The sequence below is a fragment of the Dendrobates tinctorius genome, unplaced genomic scaffold (assembly GCF_039654945.1).
Source record: "Dendrobates tinctorius isolate UK_male_01 unplaced genomic scaffold, ASM3965494v1 ptg000039l, whole genome shotgun sequence".
Taxonomy (NCBI): Eukaryota; Metazoa; Chordata; class Amphibia; order Anura; family Dendrobatidae; genus Dendrobates; species Dendrobates tinctorius.
In genome coordinates this window covers 64,929,024-64,944,291 of record NW_027361707.1, presented here as the reverse complement: position 1 = coordinate 64,944,291, position 15,268 = coordinate 64,929,024, and the positions used below count along the sequence as shown (strand labels likewise).

At 39.7% G+C, this 15,268-nt stretch overlaps 1 protein-coding gene across 3 annotated transcripts in view; it reads left to right on the top strand.

Annotated features, from left to right (window-relative positions):
• ARAP2 (ArfGAP with RhoGAP domain, ankyrin repeat and PH domain 2) overlaps positions 1-15,268 on the top strand; it is a 453,511-nt gene that overhangs the window by 219,282 nt on the left and 218,961 nt on the right. The gene's annotated exons all lie outside the window — the stretch shown is intronic.

Here is a 15,268-nt window from a genome sequence, read left to right as displayed (position 1 = left end):
TTTTAAAAGACTGAAAAATAGAACACGTTGTGTCATCAAGTGTTAAAAGACTACAATTATAACCCAAACATAATAGCTAAATTTTCTGTACCTAAAATATAGGTGTAGCCACAAACGTTTTTATAAACATTTTATTTGGGCAAAGTATAGAAATTGATGCTTCACATATTGCCTAGAACACCAGGACTTGATATCAGGTGGTCTTTGCCACATCTGTACTGTATATACAGATCATTTACATGTTTGCATTATTTATATTATTTATATTTATCTTATATATAGTATTTACCTAATTATCTATGTTAAAGGGGTTGTCCACTATTTGGACAACCCCATCTCAATTGCTATATTACCCCTTATTAAATAAAAACTGCATAAACCCATCTCCAGTGCCAGCGCTGTGACAGTGAAGTTGATGCTTTGTCTTTTGTGGCTCACATGATGTTATTTTGCCATGTGAATCTAGCAACTAGTAAGCAGCCAATTCACTCCTGGTAGAAAAGAGAAATGCTGCTGCTCTCTGACTATATCCAAAGGTCGGTTACAACCAAAGAAAGTCAGAATCATCTCTGTAATGACATCTGCCCCAGATGTGAGTATAGGCTATTGCCATTTTATAAGGGAGAATATAGTAATTGAGAACGGGTTGTCCAAGTAGTTGACAACTCAATTAAGGCAAATGCAGATATTCATATGCTATAACGCTCCTACAAAGATGGAACATACAGTTCTCTAAGTTGCCGAATTAAATTTAGTTTTCTAGTGAAAACCGTGAAATACTAGTCCCAGATAAGTCATAGAATCATAGAATCATAGAATCGTAGAGTTGGAAGGGACCTCCTGGGCCATCTGGTCCAACCCCCTGCTCAAAGCAGGATTCGCTAAATCATCCCAGTCAGATGTCTGTCCAGCCTCTGTTTGAAGTCCTATTCCCTTACAAGGTTTCAAAAATTAGCAAGTAGCAAACTTTGCATATATTCATTAGTACAATTGAAAATATGAAACTTTGTAATATATCTTGTCAGATAAATCTGCTTCCTTCCTCCATACCCATGAACTTGTCATTCAGTCTGAAAAAAGCAGCTCAAATCCATCTTGATTGGACAAGACAGATTGTCAAATCACTTTGGTGACAAGTGCACAGCCAATTATAAATAAAAGGGAGAATGAAGGAGGAAAGGAGATCACCTATAGGAATCAGGCAAGGAGATTCACTGAAAGTGTGTTAATATCTCTAATAAGTCATTTTTCTCATCTCAGAACTGGATTCACAACTACACTGCTCAATGCTGCCGTATATTGCCCTGTATGCTTCTGCTGCTTTGCTCTATGTGCTTAAAAAAGGAAAAAGGTCCAAGAATCTCCCTTTTTATGATGTGCTGTGGGTGGCAAAGATCATTGCCAGTGTCATTGTTGTCCCAGCAGCTCAGAGTGGATTGCAAATTGACAGAGCCAGCAGAGGGGAAAGTGGTGAAAAGATACTGGCGAGTAATAGTGTTACTTCTCATGTACTCACATCGGACAGCTTATTCAACAAAGTTACTTTAGCGTACAGTTAAACTTTAAATATAGAGAGATGAGAATTCTCCTTTTACAAACATTTTACTGATATTTAAACATACAGTGGGTACAGAAAGTATTCAGACACCTTTACATTTTTCACTCTTTGTTTCATTGCAGTCATTTGGTAAATTCAAAAAAGTTCTTTTTTTCTCATTAATGTACACTCTGCACCCCATCTTGACTAAAAAAACAGAAGTGTAGAAATTTTTGCAAATTTATTAAAAAAGAAAAACTGAAATATCACATGGTCATAACTATTCAGACCCTTTGCTCAGACACTCATATTGAAGTCACATGATGTCCATTTTCTTGTGATCCTCCGTGAGATGGTTCTACTCCTTCATTGGAGTCCAGCTATGTTTAATTAAACCGAAAGGACTTGATTTGTAAAGGCACACATCTTTCTATATAAGACCTCACAGTTCACAGTGCATGTCAGACCAAATGAGAATCAAGAGGTAAGAGGAACTGGCCAAGGAGCGCAGAGACTGAATTGTGGCGAGGAATACATCTGGCCAAGGTTACAACAGAATGTCATAATCCTTAAATGGAAGAAGTTTGGGACCACTAGAAGTCTTCCTAGACCTGGCAGTCCAGCCAAACTGAGCAATCGTGAAAGAAGAGCCTTGGTGAGAGAGGTAAAGAAGAACCCCAAGATCACTGTGGCTGAGCTTCACAGATGCAGTAGAGAGATGGGAGAAGTTCCACAAAGTCAACTATCACTGCAGCCCTCCACCAGTTGGGCCATTATGGCAGAGTGGCCTGACAGAAGCCTTTCCTCAGTGCCAGACATAGAGTTTTCTTAAAAAACACACAAAGGACTCCCAGACTATAAGAAGTAAGATACTCTGGTCTGATGAGACAAAGATAGAATTTTTTGGTGATAATTCTAAGCGGTATGTGTGGAGAAAACCAGGCACTGCTCATCACCTGCCCAATAAAATACCAACAGTGAAACATGGTGGTGGCAACATCATGCTATGGGGGTGTTTTTCAGCTGCAGAGACAGGACGACTGGTTGCAATTGAAGGCAACATGAATGTGGCCAAGTACTGAGATATCCTGGATGAAAACCTCTTCCAGAGTACTCTGGACCTCAGACTTGGCCAAAGGTTCACCTTCCAGCAAGACAATGATCCTAAACACACAGCTAAAATAACAAAGGAGTGGCTTCAGAACAACACTGTCATAGAATCATAGAATCATAGAATCATAGAATCATAGAATCGTAGAGTTGGAAGGGACCTCCTGGGCCATCTGGTCCAACCCCCTGCTCAAAGCAGGATTCGCTAAATCATCCCAGTCAGATGTCTGTCCAGCCTCTGTTTGAAGACTTCCATTGAAGGAGAACTCACCACTTGTCGTGGCAGCCTGTTCCACTCATTGATCACTCTAACTGTCAAAAAGTATTTTCTAATATCTAATCTGTGTCTCCTCCCATTCAGTTTCATCCCATTGCTTCTAGTCTTTCCTTGTGCAAATGAGAATAAAGTTGATCCTTCTACAATGTGACAGCCCTTTAGATATTTGTAGACAGCAATTAAGTCTCCTCTCAGTCTTCTCTTTTGCAAACTAAACATTCCCAAATCCTGCAACCTTTCCTCATAAGACAGGGTTTGCAGACCGGTCACCATTCTGGTCGCTCTTTTCTGAACTTGCTCCTGCTTGCTTTTCTGAACTTGAACTGTGATCATTCTTGACTGACCCAGCCAGAGCCCTGACCTAAACCCAATTGAGCATCTCTGGAAAGACCTGAAAATGGCTGTCACCAATGTTCACCATCCAAGCTGACAGAACTGGAGAGGATCTGCAAGGAAGAATAGCAGAGGATCCCCAAATCCAGATATGAAAAACTTGCTGCATCATTCCAAAGAAGACTCATGGCTGTACAAGCTCAAAAGGGGGCTTCTACTCAACACTGAGCAAAGGGTCTGAATACTTATGACCACGTGATATTTCAGTTTTCTTTTTTAATAAATTTGCAAAAATTTCTACATTTCTGTTTTTTTTCAGTCAAGATGGGGTGCAGAGTGTACACTGATGAGAAATAAAAATGAACGTTTTTGAATTTACCATATGGCTGCAGTGAAACAAAGAGTGAAAAATTTAAAGGGGTCTGAATAGTTTTCGTACCCACTGTATATTGTGATATATTAGCATACATCATAAAATGTAAGATAAAATAAAAATTAAGAGAAAGGAAAAATATACAGAGGTGAAAAACTTAAGTAAAATTTGAAAACATACATTTTTATTATACCATATATTATTAAAATTTATACTAAAACTCCTCCACTGGAAATGTGCATTAAGTAGTGCAAATCTTATTACTGAGCCTCTTCATTCACATGACAGAAACCAAGGTTGATGCACTGGACAAATTCCAAACAATGTGCAATATAAAAGACAACAACATGCACATGTATATATTCGATCAAAATCAAATTGTAAGGGCTGCAAAGTTGTGAGATGTGTTCTTATGTGAGCCCGCCAAATATTACTTTTTCTTTGGAGGAAATGCAATTAGGACTTGTGCTGTGGTGCCCCATCATTTCTATGTGCCCCTGATCTTGCAGCATGGTTGCTCAGTGGTTAGTTCTGTCACTATGTATCGCTGGGGTCCTGAGATTTAATCCTAGGAAGGAAAACATCTGAATAATATATATACAGCTCTGGCAAAAATTAAGAGACCAGTTGTGAATTCGCTTTCTGGCCTACCTCTGGTTACTACTGAAGGTAGTGGAGCTGGTCAAATTGACAGAGGGGTTGCGAGTTCTCTTTCTGGGCTCCCTCTGGTGGTTACTGGAGGTAATGGAGCTGATCTGATTAACAGATGTTTGCCACCTGATAATGAGGACGACGATTGGAGATCTGGGGTTTCAGACTGGATTTTAGACAGCTGACTCCCTCTATCCCTGCTAGTGATTTTCTTCTTGCCTCCTGAGGTCTTAGTTTCCAGCTCAGTCCCTGCATGTTCAGCTAAGTGTTCATTTGCTATTCTGTTTACATTTGATCTGGTTTTGTCTATCTCAGTTTTGTGTGGTCAGCCAGATCCGGCTTGGGCTCTGCTGAATCACCATCCATATGTTATATGTTACTGCTTGTGCCAGTTTGTTTTTGTCCCTTATTAGATTGGCCTCTTTTTGCTCTGCTTTCAGAATATACCAGAGTGCTGATATAGTGGGCAAAGTCATGCGACTTCAGTATTTTTTGCATCAGACGTGTTGGACTTTTTTGCAGGGTTTTTTGCGTGATTGCAGACAGTGTTTTTCTTTTCCTGTCCTGTCTTGTCAGTGTGGGCACCATCATTTGCTCAGTCTATTTTCCTGCCTGCATTTGTGTTTTCATCTTTTCTCACCAACAATTTATGTTTGGGGGCTATCTATTCCTTTGGGGTCTGCTCTGAGGCAGTTTAGATTTCCCCTTTCTTGCTTTAGGCTTAGATAGCTTTCCGGCTGTGCCGAGGCATCTAGGATCATTGTAGGCACACTCCACGGCTACTGCTAGTTGTGTGGATAGGAACAGGGGTCTGCAATGCGCTTAGTTACCAACCTCTCTGGTTTTCTGTGGCTTAGCTTGGGCTTGTTCTCCTCCTCGGTGACCCAATCATAACAGAGACCACTGCACAGTTTTAAAAAAATCAGCTTCTTTATATATCTGACAGCCTCATTCTACTTAATGTACTTCTGATTAGGTGATCACCTGGACCAAATCTTATTTAATGAAAGAAAGTATAAAAACCCTGCTGTGGTGTTCACAATCCTCTTGCAACAGGACAAGCTGGATGGCAAAACAAGTGCTAGTAATATCCCAAAAGTAATAGGAATGAAAAACTATCTTTTAACCATGCCAAAGGAGTTGAAGAGAAAAGTATTGAGTGAGGAAAAGAAGGGCTCAATTCTGGCTTTACTAGCAGAGGGATACAGTGAGCATCATGTTGCCTCCATCCTTAAAATTTCCAAGACAGCAATCCATTACATCAAGTTCAAGCAACAGACATTGGGGACAACAAAGCTACATTCCGACTGAGGGCGAACAAGACTCTCAACTGACTGGGATGACAGTCATCTTATTCGAATGTTACTCAGCAACTGCAGGATGACATCAATTGACCTACAAAAGAAATTGCAAAAGGCAGCTGGGGTGAACAGCAGGACAATGCACCATGCCAAACAGCTAGGTCAATCAATGTGTGGATGAAGGACCCCCACATCAAGTCCCTGTCATGGCCAGCCTAATCTCCAGACCTGAACCCCATTGAAAACCTCTGGAATGTAATCAAGAGGAAGATGGATAGTCACAAACCATCAAACAAAGAACTTCTTAAATTTTTGTACCAGGAGTGGCATAAGGTCACCCAAAAGCAGTGTGAAAGACTGGTGGAAAGCATGCCAGGACACATGAAAGCTATGATTAAAAATCGTGTTTAGTCTCAAAAATATTAATTTCTGAACTCTTCCTGAGTTAAAACCTTAGTATTGTTGTTTCTAAATGACTATGAACTTGTTTTCTTAGCATTATTTGAGGTCTGCAAGCACTGCATTTTTTTGTTATTTCGACCCTTTCTCATTTTCTGAAAATAAATACAAAATTTAGTGCTTGGAAATTCAGAGACATGTTGTCAGTAGTTTATAGAATAAAAGAGCAATTTACATTTTACTCAAAGATATACCTATAAAGAGAAAAATCAGACAAACTGAACATTTTTCAGTGGTCCCTTGATTTTTGCCAGAGCTGTATATGTCTTTGGACTGTGGGAGAAAACTGAAGTATCCAGAGGAAACCCATATAAACATGCAAAGAACATACAGTTGTGGCCAAAAGTATTGACACCCCTGCAATTTTGTCAGATAATACTCAGTTTCTTCCTGAAAATGATTGCAAACACAAATTCTTTGGTATTATTATCTTCATTTAATTTGTCTTAAATGAAAAAACACAAAAGAGAATGAAGCAAAAAGCAAAACATAGATCATTGCACACAGTTCTTTGGTATTCTTTGTTTTCTCCATGCTCAATATGGTACACACAAGGACACAGGACAGAGGTTGAGTCAACTTTAATCCATGTCAACTGGCTGCAAGTGTGATTTAGTAATTGCCAACACCTGTTAGGTGCCACAGGTAAGTTACAGGTGCTGTTAATTACATAAATTAGAGAAGCATCACATGATTTTTCGAACAGTGCCAATACTTTTGTCCACCCTCTTTTTTATGTTTGGTGTGGAATTATATCCAATTTGGCTTTAGGACAATTCTTTTTGTGTTTTTTCATTTAAGACAAATTAAATGAAGATAATAATAACAAAGAATTTGTGTTTGCAATCATTTTCAGGAAGAAACTGAGTATTATCTGACAAAATTGCAGGGGTGTCAATACTTTTGGCCACAACTGTACAAACTCCTTGCAAATGTTGTCCTTGGTGGGATTATAACTCAGGATCCCAGCGCTGCAAAGTAACAGTGTAAGGAGGTGGCGGGGACCCTCAATGACCTTCTCTCCTGAATCACGAGCGCCGGTGTTGCGTGCGGCTTCCTGACATATTCTAATGTTCTTGCAATGCACATGTTCTCTTAATGTTTTACACTGTAATGTGAATGTATTTGTACAGTCATGGCCAAAAGTATTGACACCCCTGCAATTCTGTCAGATAATACTCAGTTTCTTCCTGAAAATGATTGCAAACACAAATTCTTTGGTATTATTATCTTCAATTAATTTGTCTTAAATGAAAAAACACAAAAAGAATTGTTCTAAAGCCAAATTGGATATAATTCCACACCAAACATAACAAAGAGGGTGGACAAAAGTATTGGCACTGTTCGAAAAATCTTGTGATGCTTCTCTAATTTGTGTAATTAACAGCACCTATAACTTACCTGTGGCACCTAACAGGTGTTGGCAATAACTGAATCACACTTGCAGCCAGTTGACATGGATTAAAGTTGACTCAACCTCTGTCCTGTGTCCTTGTGTGTACCACATTGAGCATGGAGAAAAGAAAGAAGACCAAAGAACTGTCTGAGGACTTGAGAAACCAAATTGTGAGGAAGCATGAGCAATCTCAAGGCTACAAGTCCATCTCCAAAGACCTGAATGTTCCTGTGTCTACCGTGTGCAATGTCATCAAGAAGTTTAAAGCCCATGGCACTGTGGCTAACCTCCCTAGATGTGGCCGGAAAAGAAAAATTGACAAGAGATTTCAACGCAAGATTGTGCGGATGTTGGATAAAGAACCTCCACTAACATCCAAACAAGTTCAAGCTGCCCTGCAGTCCGAGGGTACAACGGTGTCAACCCGTACTATCCGTCGGCATCTGAATGAAAAGGGACTGTATGGTAGGAGACCCAGGAAGACTCCACTTCTTACCCCGAGACATAAAAAAGCCAGGCTGGAGTTTGCCAAAACTTACCTGAAAAAGCCTAAAACATTTTGGATGAATGTTCTCTGGTCAGATGAGACAAAAGTAGAGCTTTTAGGGCAAAAGCATCAACATAGAGTTTACAGGAGAAAAAAGAGGCATTCAAAGAAAAGTACACGGTCCCTACAGTCAAACATGGCGGAGGTTCCCTGATGTTTTGGGGTTGCTTTGCTGCCTCTGGCACTGGACTGCTTGACCGTGTGCATGGCATTATGAAGTCAGAAGACTATCAACAAATTTTGCAGCATAATTTAGGGCCCAGTGGGAGAAAGCTGGGTCTCCCTCAGAGGTCATGGGTCTTCCAGCAGGACAATAACCCAAAACACACTTCAAAAAGCACTAGAAAATGGTTTGAGAGAAAGCACTGGAGACTTCTAAGGTGGCCAGCAATGAGTCCAGACCTGAATCCCATAGAACACCTGTAGAGAAATCTAAAAATGGCAGTTTGGAGAAGGCACCCTTCAAATATCAGGGACCTGGAGTAGTTTGCCAAAGAAGAATGGTCTAAAATTCCAGCAGAGCATTGTAAGAAACTCATTGATGGTTACCGGAAGCGGTTGGTCGCAGTTATTTTGGCTAAAGGTTGTGCAACCAAGTATTAGGCTGAGGGTGCCAATACTTTTGTCCGGACCATTTTTGGAGTTTTGTGTAAAATGATCAATGTTTTGCTTTTTGCTTCATTCTCTTTTGTGTTTTTTCATTTAAGACAAATTAAATGAAGATAATAATACCAAAGAATTTGTGTTTGCAATCATTTTCAGGAAGAAACTGATTATTATCTGACAGAATTGCAGGGGTGTCAATACTTTTGGCCATGACTGTACATGTTTAGCTTAGGAATAGAGTGTTAACGGTTAAATAGTTGGGAGGAGTTAAAAGGGAAATGGTGCAAAGCTTCTGGACTAAGGAAAAGGACTTAATGCCTTCAGGCAGAGCCCGGGCAGGCTTGCTCAGGGCAGGACATGTGCCATAGCAAGGACAGATGATTCCCTGGTTGGGGGAGATGAAAGCTGTCCCAGCTTGACGGGCATCGTGTACAGACATTGGCTCAGCGGGATCGACCCCAGGAGAAAGATGGGGTTCAGGACCAGGGCAGGAGCTAGTGTTGTGCAGCCTTATGAAGTCGCAGGGAAAAGAGCAGGAAATATTGTCTTGTTTGCACTGTGCTCAGTAAAGTTTTTGCCGATGGAGCAGACCTGTGGCTTGTGGTGTTTCCTGAGACCTCACCCCCTGCAACCAGAGTGACTGTGTGCTGAAGGTAACTGACAGTACTGCAGGACTGGGACTTCACTTGTCTTTTCATGTGCAAGGTGCTGGGGTGCTCACTGACTGTGGCTTAGTAAACTCGCCCACGATTAAAACCCCGCGTCCCCTTGTTACAACACTCCCAACCACTGAGCCACCGTACTGCACACATAGAAATTATGGGGCACCGCAGCATAAGTCCTAACTGCCCCTTCCCCCAAAAAAATTATTCGGCAGGGTCACAGAAGAGCATATCTCACAACTATTGCGTAACCCTTGCAATTTAATTTTTCTCCTATTGAAGTCCCTTAGGCTACTTTCACACTTGCGTTTTTTTGCGCTGCGCACCGTGCGCAGTGCAAACGCACATAAAAGACGCATCATGCGTTTGTGTGCTTTTTTTGCGGGTTTGGGTGCGTTTTTTACCATGCGCACATATGCGCACCCATAGACTATAATGGGTGTTTGGGTGAAAAAAAACGCATTGCGTGCGCATGCGTTTTTTGGGGGCAAGTCGGACGCACAAAAAATGCAACAGGATGCATTTTGTGCGCCCGAGCAAAAGAAACACATGCGCATACAAACGCGTACAAACGCATGTGTATGCGCACCCATGTAAAGTATAGGAAAAAAACTGCAAGTGTGAAACCAGCCTAAGTGTTTTACAATGAATATGGAGTTTATAATGTGGTCTCAACATTTTCTGTGTTTGCATCAACTGTTCACTGTCTTCATTAAATCTAAAAAAAATTACATCCCAGTTAAATAGTACCTAGCAGGAATTTTCTTCTTACAATTAACTTGTTATATACCAAGAAGCAGGTGATATTTATCTTACATTCTGACCTTTTCATTCTTTGTCATTAATCCTGATTGATGCGGTCTTATACCCCATTATCCCATCAGTCCTCACAGGTAAGCAGGTACTTATTACCGCTTTTTGTCCCTACTGACATTCTGGTTTATAGATCAATATGTAATCATAGAGTTTCTATTAGCAAAGCTGCTTAAAACACTACAAATTGGTAATATCATTGACACATACTGTATATATGTTCACATGTAAGTGAATCCGAAGGTTCTGAGCAATGTGAAATCAAACGTTAATCATGGGGAGAGAAGACAATAACTCTGGACTACTGTATCCCAGTGATTCTGAGAGCCATTACTTGTGACACATTTTACTTTATGCTAGCATTAAATTTAGGTTGACATCTTTAATTTTTTTCATGAAAATGTCTGAAATCTGATGAAAATTTAGAACAATTAGCAATATTCAAACTTTAAATGTTTATATTCTTAAACCAAACAGTCACACCACACAAACTGGTTAATAAACAACATTTATAATATGTCTACTTTATGTCAGCATCATTTTTCAAAAGTCCTTTTATTTTCTTACAATGATAGAATTTATCGTCAGTACATCTGAAAATAAATTCCCAAAGGGGTATAATATCCAAAATGGGGTCACTTGAGGAGGAATTTTGCTTTTCTAGCTCTTAGGATCTCTGTTTTTGGAGTCCGCAAACTATTCTAGGAAAATCTGCACTCGAGGAGGCAAATAGCATAGGAAAATGTGGCTACGCAGTATTGTATTGCCATATATAGGGTATTTCTACATTCAGCACAAATTGTGGGACAAGTATGAAAATATAAAATTTGAGGCTGACAAACAATCTTTGTGGTAAAAATGTTAATTATTTGTTCTTCACTGTCAAATGGTATAAAATTCTGTGACACATCTGTGATGCTAATATGATCACTGCACTCCTAGATGAATTCATTGAGAGGTGCAGTTTGAACAATGGGGTAATGTTTTGGGGGTTCTGCTGTTCTGACACCTCAGGGACTCAGTCATTGTGACATGGCACCCTCAATCCAGTGCAGCAAAATATTCACTGTAATATGGTGCTCCTTCCTTTCTGAGCTTTGCACTGTGCCTTAAAAGTAGTTTTTGACCATCTATAGGTTATCGGTGTACTCAGGAGAAATTGTGCAACACATTTTAGTGTCTATTTTCTTCTGCTGCCCTTGTGAAAATACAGTTTGTGTTTAAAAATAATTTTTGTGGGAAAAATGTTATTTTTTTATTTTCGCGACTCAATGTTATAAACTTCTGTGGAGCACCTGAGTGTTCAAGGTGCTCACCACACATCTAGATAAGTTCCCTGAAGGGTCTAATTTCCAAAACGGTGTCACTTGTAGGGGGTTACCACTGTTTAGGTACATCATCGACCTTCCAAACTTGACATTGCACCCCCTAATTATTCCAGCAAATGTTACATTCAAAAAGTCAAATGGCACTCCTTTCCTTTCAAGCCCATCCGTGTGCCCAAACAGTGGTTTTCCCCCACATATCGGGCAATTACATGTTCAGGAGAATTTGCACAACAAATTTTGGGGTCCATTTTCTACTGTTACCCTTGTGAAAGTAAAAAAATTAAGTCAAAAGGAAAATTTTTGTGAAAAAATGTTAGATGTTAATTTTTTCCTTCCACATCCCATTAATTTCTTTGAAGCACCTGAACGGTTAATAAACTTCATGAATGTGGTTTTGAACACCTTGAGGGGTGCAGTGACTCGCTGATTTAAGGGTGTAAAAATTAAAAGTGTAAAAATTGCAACATTTTCAAAATTTTCACCAAATTTCTTATTTTTTCACAAACAAACATAAATCACATCAAATAAATTTTACTACTATCATAAAGTACAACATGTCACGAAGAAACAATCTCAGAATCAGTGGGATCCATTGAAGCATTCGAGAGGTATGACTTCATAAAATGACAGTGGTCAGAAATGATAAAAACTGGCCTGTAAAGACGGTGAAAACAGGCTTCGGGGTGATGACGTTGAAGCAAAGTAGAATGAAAAATCAAATTTTTTTTCCCTTCTAAAATATTGCTTTAACAGCATGTTTTTCATTTTTACAATGCATAATAGTAGAAAATGGACCCGAAAATGTATTAGACAATGTATCTCAAATATGGCAATATTCCAAAGATGGTAAAAAAAAAATGCTTGGGCACACAAACCACAACAAGGCACGGCACGGAGGTGAATAAGTGGTATTTTATTTTTTGGGAGTAAATTTTCCTGGCAAAGATTGTTGATACCATATCAAATTTGCAGTGTTCCTGAGGTGATGTAACAGCAGAATCCTCCAAAAACTTACCCTATTTGGGAAACTAGACTCCTCAAGACATTCAGCTAGGGATATAAAATGTAGTAAAATGTTATTTTAGCCAAGCTTGAATTTTTCACAATTTTCATAAGCAGTAGTAGTTGAAAATTTACCTCATAATTTATTATGCAATTTCTCCCATAAATAGTGATGCTTTGTATATGGTTAAAAACTAAAGTATGTTCACATGGCATGGCTTGGAAAGCAAAGAGCGCTATTTAATTTTTGGAATGCAAATTTGGACACCATGTTACATTTGCAGAACCCCAGAGGTGCCAAAAAATGCAGAAACCCCCAAGACAAGCCCATTTGGAAAATAAACTTTACATGGAAGTCATGTACTGGTGTGGTGAGCATTTTTAACCAACAATGAAGGAGTGCCATTTCCCACTTTTATCCATTTAGATGATTCTTTTGCAATTGACAGTGGCAATCAAGTGGCTAAATAGCCTCGACAAGTCCTAAAACTGATCAAAATCAATGCAATGGGGTGCCAGCTGTCAAATACAATGAACAATCATGTCATTTTCTGCCCTCACGTATTTCTCAGAACTACATAACACCACCATAACAAATTCTCCTAATGAACACTGCAAAACAGCGCATATGCGGTTGTTAAAGGGAGCCTGCTCATCCCATAACTCTATTGTCCAGACATAGGGCTGAGCTGCAGGTTATTAGTGTTAGGGTATCGTTACACTTAGCGATGCACCAGCGATCCCGACAACGATATGGATCGCTGGTGCATCGCTAAGTGGTCACTAGTGAGCTGTCACGCAGGCAGATCTCACCAGCAACATAGCAGCGGTCGGGGGTCACTACTTACCTGTCAGACGCGGCGATCCTGACGTCCTCCCGCCCGCGTCCACGCGGCGCTCGTCAGCGCCACAGGAAGCGCCTGACGAGAAATGGTCCAGGATCTTCTCTCGCGATCAACGATAAACAGCGGGGGAGTGGTCGGAGGTAAGTATCAGACATAGCGATATCGCTAGCAATATCGCTGCTACGTCACAAGAAACAGTGACATTACAGCGATATTGTTAGCGATATCGCTATGTGTAACAGGGGCTTTGGAAAGGTGTCTGCTAATGAAAGCGTGGTTACCATGAGGAAGTTAACTTTTTTCCTCCTGGTAGTTGGCTTCTTACCACCATGTCAGCACAGCTGCAGTCACCGCTCACAGCATTGTAGGAGGTGTCTGTAAGGATGTCCTGGCACTTTGACTGACAGACGTCTCTGCAATGAAGTACTGTAGAGCCAGCTGTAAGTTGAGTTTCTAGGGTATGTCCACAGCCCCCTCCCTGTGACTGTAGCCATATTGGTACACCTATATAACTGAAATCCAGTACCACCGGATAGGAATAAAACTCATTTCCTACCTGTATCTTCAGGTTAATCAGGTTCATAGCGTTATCTGACATGACACCTTCCAATTAACAGGTTAAATTTGTAGATGTTGAGTCACATATCATGCTCTGCATCCTTTATGTTTAGTTAGAGATTCTGAGTTTCACATAAAGCAGCAATTTACAGCTAGGAGAACTGACATTGGGCAGGATTTGCAAGCAGAGACAGATGCTTTGGGTGATTAGCGTCTTGGTGGTAGATCCTGCAGACGACTTACGCCGCCAAGTTTCGTGGAACAATGTGAGGTGTTGATGCTTAAACTGTCACTGAATAGTGAATGATTACCCTAGAGGATATTTTACTGCTTCATTTATGATTAAATATTTCTGTCAAATCCAGAAATAAGAAAAGAAAGGGAAGACAGAGAAGTAACAGAAAAAAAGTAAAACTTCGACTCTTTAAAGAAAGTCACCGTCTCAAATCACAGCGAAAATATATAATTGGAGATAGATTTAGACCATTGTGGAAGTAAACTTTTAGCTGATTTATTTACCATTTTAAAAGTAATCTATTTATATATTCTGAAGTTATTAATTTTAATTTAATTATCCCTGCAACACATACTGTATATTGTAAATGTGGATTGATTTTGAAAACAACAAAAATACTCAAACTTTTCCCCTACTTTTGCAGATTTATTTTATATTATAGGAAAATTATCTGTTTTCTTAAAGGACCAACCATTAAATATCATATATATTTAGTGAAGTATTGTCATTTAATTCTGATGAAAAAAAGCATCCAGTGTAGTGCTATACCATTTATTGACATAGTATGTAGCCTCGTGGTGTCCAAAGTGCAGATCTAAGAGCTGAGTGCTAAGTGATCCTATGATCACTGCTGTGCAACCTATAGAAATCACTTTCTTTCTTCTTGTCAGAAGTAAACTACTAACCTAAGATTGCAATGTAACTAAGAAGTACCAAGGGACATTATTGTTAGCTGCCAGAAGGGGAAGGAAGCTGATTCTGCTCAGTGCTCATCAATCAGCACAGATTACTAAAAGCACAAAAGGCAAATGATTATTTTCTTTTAAAGGGAAGTTATTGCTAACTCATCCGACAGCAGGAAGATGTAGGCAAAGAGACCCTGAATCCAATAATGTATCATTTGGTTTCCTGGGTGAAGTGTTTTGTCAAAATCAGAACTCTTAGATTTGAAATACAGCAGAGCTAAGAAAGTAAACCACGCCCACTCCTGGCTCTGCATGTACACTGTCTATAGACATTGAGCTACTTATAATAGGAAGTGGCAGAGAGGGAAGAGAGCCCATGCAACAGCTGGTCCCAGCAATGATAATGTGCTAGTGATGAAATGTTTACTGTAAGTAAACAATAGCACACAGCCTGACATATGACACATCCTTGAATTCTGTGTTTTAACTCCTACCTCATGCTGTCCTCAGATTGCATAGCAATAACCTGCTGAGAAATTCCCTTTAAAC